General features: G+C 37.1%; 1 pseudogene; it reads left to right on the top strand.

The window, feature by feature from the left end:
- Window positions 1-3,608: 3,608 nt before the first annotated feature.
- LOC111536606 lies at window positions 3,609-3,709 on the top strand (annotated as a pseudogene).
- The last annotated feature ends 2,190 nt before the right edge of the window (window positions 3,710-5,899 follow it).

Here is a 5,899-nt window from a genome sequence, read left to right as displayed (position 1 = left end):
CAAAACTACAGGCCAGCCCTCACAGAAATTGTTCCCTCTTTGGCCTCTATACACCTAAATATGCCATTTAATCTGCTCATAATGTTATTGCCACTTTGCAGTGCCAAATCATCTGCCTCAATGATTAGAAACTTTCTCAAGGTCAGCTGGGTGTGGTGGCTCACACCTGTAATCCTAGCATTTTGGGAGGCCGAGGCAAGTGGATTGCCTGAGCTCAGGAGTTCAAGACCAGCCTGGGCAAAATACTGAAACCCCATCTCTACTAAAATACAAAAAGTTACCTGGGCGTAGTGGCATGCACCTGTAATCCCAGTTACTTGGGAGGCTGAGGCAGGAGAATTGCTTGAACCCGGGAGGTGGAGGTTACAGTGAGCTGAGATTGCACCATTGCACTCCAGCCTGGGTGACAGAGTGAGACTCCATCTCGAAAAAACAAAAAACTTTCTCAAGGTCAATGATTCTAATTATACAATAAGACCTCTTTCTCTAGCCTTTTCACAAGTCTAAACACGAGACTACTTAATAGAAACATCCTTAATTTATCTACAAATGTTTTCTACATTTTAAAATTTTCTTTGGTTCATTTTTCTTCCTTACAAAATCAAACAACTGACTTCAGGAATTTTGCCTTTTATTTCCCTTAAATCTCCTCACTGCATCCACCTAAGTGTTGAGCATTCAGTAGATAGCCAACAAATGTATTGATGAAAGTCAGCAGAAGACCCTGGTAGACTATAACTTTCTTTGCTTCACTTATTGCAGTTAACAAAAAGAGATATTGTGAAGGTAATTTACCATTAGAAGAGTGTTTTGAAATCCTTGAACAGAGAATATTCTTCAAAAATTGCATAAAATACTGCTGCAATTACAATGATTTCTGGATATCACTCTACTACAAATCTGTCACCCAGGAACAAAAGTGCTGTGCAAGGCCAACATGTCACCTATTCCACCATACATGAAATAGTGGAGTTGGCTGCAGTATCTGGAAACTAGAGAAGTTAATTTAAAGAAACTTTCAGCTAAGGTAAAACTCTTTGAAAAAAAAAACAGAAGGATACTCCACAAAGAACAGCACTGTTCCAGCCTGGAATGACTGTTTTCTTTCTTTCAAATACATCTTGTGAAATCAGAATGATTCTCCCTCAGGGACTGTGTACTGTAAATCAAGTTTTAATAAGTGGACACTTTATGAAAGACATTTTGAACTCATAGCTAGGAAAACATTCTACTGATCTAATGACAAGAATGTAATTAGAAGATAAGATTTCAATATAAAATGATCATAACTAAAAATTGAATGAATGATGTAATTGAAACATTACAATAAAAAGCCCCCACATCTTGAAAGATTTAAGGAAAATACACTGGATAATTAGCATTATGGTTTAATAATCAATATAAAGCTTGGTAATTCTTGGGAAAACTACTGACTTCCATTATTTAAAATAATACTTAATATTTTATAATGAAAAATGCTTACATAATGCTTTTGAATCACTCTTATTATCAAATTGCTTTTTTTTTTCTCTCTGGAATCTTTAATCACTTTTACTCTTCCCCAGACAAATCTCCATTCACTTTTCAAATCTCAGCCTAATTGTCTCTTTTTCAAATTGATCTATTCTGAACCCTTCAATATTAACTATTTTCCCAATGATATTCTCTCCAATTTCATATTTTTATATTAATTTAAAAGGTGTATGTATACTATTCCTTGTATTTGTAGATTTATTTTGGATGTTTCTTTAATGAATGTCTCCTTCACTAAACCATAACATCCTAGAAAGTAGGGTATTGGTCTCTTCTTTGACATTCTACACCTGGCATCTAACACAATGTCTTATTCTCAATACATGCTTCTTAAACGATTAAAAGAATTAAAAAGTCATAATACTGCATCAAGCCACCAGTGCACTAATTCATTCTGATAGTTTAAAATGTATAATATAAACTCTATTTCTAATTTACAAAGGATTAAAGGGTGACTAAGATACTCTCAACTGATTGGTACCAGTTAGATGGGCAGTCTGTTTTACTTTCTCTTCTCATTTTTTTTTATTTTTTCAATAATTTTTATTTTTATAGATTTAGGGGGAAGTTTTGTCACTTTTTTAAAATAATTTCAACTTTGATTTAGATTAATGGGGTATATGTGCAAGTTTGTTAAATGGGTATATTGCATGATGCTGAGGTTTAGAGAACAAGTTATCCAGTCACACAGGTAATGAGCCTAGTATCAAATAACTAGTTTTTCAACTCTTGCTCCCTTCACTCCTTCCCCACTCTGGTAGTCCACAGAGTCAATTGTTGCCATCTTTACATCCATGATTACTCAGTGTTTAGCTCCCCCTTATAAGTGAGAACATTGTGGTGTTTGGTTTTCTCTTCCTGTGTAAATTTGCTTAAGACAAAGGCCTCTCACTGCATCCATGTTGCTGCAAAGGACATTATTTTGTTCTTTTTAAGGCTACATAATATTCCATGGTGTATATTTACCACATATTCTTTATCCAATCCACCAGTGCTGGGCACCTAGGTTGATTCCATGTCCGCTATTGTGAATAGTGATGTAGTGAGCATATAAGTGCAACTGTCTTTTCAGTAGCATAACTTATTTTCTTTCAAATATATACCCAGTGATGGGATTGCTGGATCAAATAATGGTTTTGTTTTAAGGTCTTTGAGAACTCTCCAAACTGCTTTCCACAGTGGCTGAACTAATTTACATTCCCACAAATGGTGTATAAGCATTTCCTTTTCTTCATAGCCTTGCCAGCACCTGACATTTTCTGACTTTTTAATAATAGATATTCTGACTGGTGTGAGATGGTATCTCATTGTGGATTTTATATACACTTCTCTGATGATTAGTGATGTGGAACCTTTTTTTATGTGTTTTTTGGCTGTTTGTGTGTACGTGAATATACTGTTTCATGGTGAATTCTGGGCTTTTAGTATAATCATCAACCAAATAGTGTACATTGCAACCAATGTACCAAAATACCCAAAAGAAAGGAAATCAGTATATTGAAGAGATATCTGCCCTCCTATGTTGAAGCACTGTTTAAAATAGCTGAGTTTTGAAGCAAACTAAGCATCCATCAAGAGATAAATGGATAAAAAAGTGGTACATACACACAGTGGAGCACTAGTCAGCCATCAAAGACAATGAGATCCAGTCATTTGCAACAACATGGATGGAACTAGAGATCATTATGCTAAGTGAGATAAGCCAGGCACAGAAAGACAAACATTACATGTTCTTATTTATTTGTGGGATTTAAAATTCAAAACAATTGAACTCATGGACACAGAAAGTAGAAGAATAGTTACCAGAGGCTGGGAAGGGTAGTGAGGGGTAGGGATGGTTAATGGGTACAAAAACTAGTTAGAAAGAATGAATAAGACCTATGTTTGATAGCACAACAGGGTGACTACAGTCAATAATAACTTAATTTTACCCTTTAAGATAACTTAAAGAGTGTAATTTGATTGTATATAACTCAAAGGAGTTAAATGGTGGATGGGGTGGATACCCCCATCCTCTTTGATGTACTTATTTCATATTACATGCCAGTCTTAATATGTCTCATGTTCTCATAAATATATACATCTACTCTATACCCACAAAAATTCTTTTAAAAAAAGATCAGCATGGCCCCTGAACAAGGATGACAGGCAAATTCATGAAGTGTTTCATATTTTTAGCTGCTCTTGCCATGGTGGAAAAAAAAAAAGATAACTATGTGGGAATATGAATATGTTTTATTGTTTTATAATAGTACCAATTTTTCTATATCTGTGTATCACAAAACATCCTGTTGTGTATGTTAAATATACGTAACAAGATTTATTTTTAAAAAAACCAAAACATATAAACACTGGGAAAAAACTATTATTCATATTTTTAAAAAGCTGTGACATGGACTTAAGGAGTCATAAAATGTCAGTGAAAGCATTAAGAGGTTTCTGAAACCTAATAACTTACTTCTTTGCATAGAATTGGGAATGAAGAACCCCCTTGGGAAGCATACTTTATAGTGCTCCTCTTTAGTCTTTCTTACTTTTGACTATTTATTAGGGTATATGTGTTGTTACAGTGACTGAATTAGGTGAGATTTTTAGGTTTTGAGGGAGCATTGAGAAGAAAAGAGTACTGACTTCTGACTTCGGAGTTATGTTTCCTGAGTTTGATTTGATGCTTAGCTATTTACCAGCTGTGCGACACGGACCGAACTTCCTAATCTCTCTGTGCCTTAGTTTTCCCGTATTTAAAATGAGATGAAATTTTAAAGATGTGTCAGCCCCTCTCATTACAGGCCCAGAAGCCTAGGAGGAAAAAATTGTTTGATGGGAAGGGCAAAGGGACCCCCTGCTGTGTGCCACTTAGGGACTTGGTCCTCTGCATCATGACCACTCCAGCTGTGGCTGAAAGAGGCCAAGGTATAGCTCAGGCCATAGCTTCAGACGGTGCAAGCCCCAAGCCTTGGCAGCTTCCATGTGGTGTTAAGCCTGTGGGTGCACAGAAGTCAAGAATTGAGGTTTCGGAACCTATACCTAGATTTCAGAGAATGTATGGAAACACCTGGCTGTCCAAGCAGAAGATTTCTACAGGAGCAGAGCAATCATGTAGATCCTCTGCTAGGGCAGTGCAGAAGAGAAATGTGGTATTGGATCCCCCACACAGAGCCCCACTTGGGGCACTGCCTAGTGGAGCTGTGAGAAGAAGGCCACAGTCTTCCAGACCCCAGAATGGTAGATCCACTGAGAGCTCTCACTGTGCATCTGGAAAAGCCACAGACACTCAACACCAACCCACGAAAGCAGCTGGGAGGGAGGCTATACCCTCCAAAGCCACAGGGGTGGAGCTGCCCAAGGCTGTAGGAGTCCAGCTCTTGCATCAGTGTGCCCTGGATGTGAGACATGAAGTTAAAGGAGATCATTTTGGAACTTTAAAGTTTAATGATTGTCCTATTGGATTTTGGACTTGAATGGGGCCTGTAGCCCCTTAGTTTTGGCCAATTTCTTCCATTTGGAATGTGTGTATTTGCCCAATGCCTGTATCTCCATTGTATCTGGATAGTAACTAACTTACCTTTGATTTTGCAGGCTCATAGGCATTGTCTCAAATGAGATCTTAGACTTCTGTGATAGCACTGAAATGAGTTAAGACTTCAAGAGACTATTGGAAGGGCATGATTGTGTACTGAATTGTGAGAACATGAGATTTGGGAGTCGCGAGGGGTAGAATAATATGGTTTGGCTGTGTTCCCACCCAAATCTCATCTTGAATTGTAGTTCCCATAATCCCCACATGTCATGGGAGGGGCTAGGTAGAGATAAGTGAATCATGGAGGCAGTTTCCCCCACCCTGTTCTTGTAATAGTGAGTTATTTCTCATGAGATCTGATGGTTTTATAAGGGGTTTTTCCCTTCACTGGGCACTCCTGAGGCCTCCTCAGCCGTGCTGAACTGTGAGTCAGTTAAATCTCTTTCCTTTATAAATTACCTAGTCTCAGGTATGTCTTTATTAGTAGTGTGAGAACAGACTAATACATACATTATACCAGAAAGATATAGAATCTTTGAACAGACCGATAACAAGCAGTGATATTGAAATGGTAATAAAAAAATTGTCAACAAAGAAAAGTCCAGGATGAGATGGATTCACAGCTGAATTCTATCATACATTAAGAATTGGTACCAATTCTATTGACACTATCCAAAAGATAGAGAAAGAACGAATCCTCACTAAATAATTCTATGAAGCAGTTTAACCCTAATACAAAAACTAGAGAAGGACATAATAAAAAAAGAAAACTACAGACCAATATCCCTGTTGAACATAGATGCAAAAATCCTCAATAAAATACTAGCAAACCAAATCCAACAGCGT

This window comes from Piliocolobus tephrosceles, chromosome 12 (genome assembly GCF_002776525.5).
Source record: "Piliocolobus tephrosceles isolate RC106 chromosome 12, ASM277652v3, whole genome shotgun sequence".
Lineage (NCBI taxonomy): Eukaryota > Metazoa > Chordata > Mammalia > Primates > Cercopithecidae > Piliocolobus > Piliocolobus tephrosceles.
This window is presented reverse-complemented; position numbering and strand designations above follow the sequence as displayed.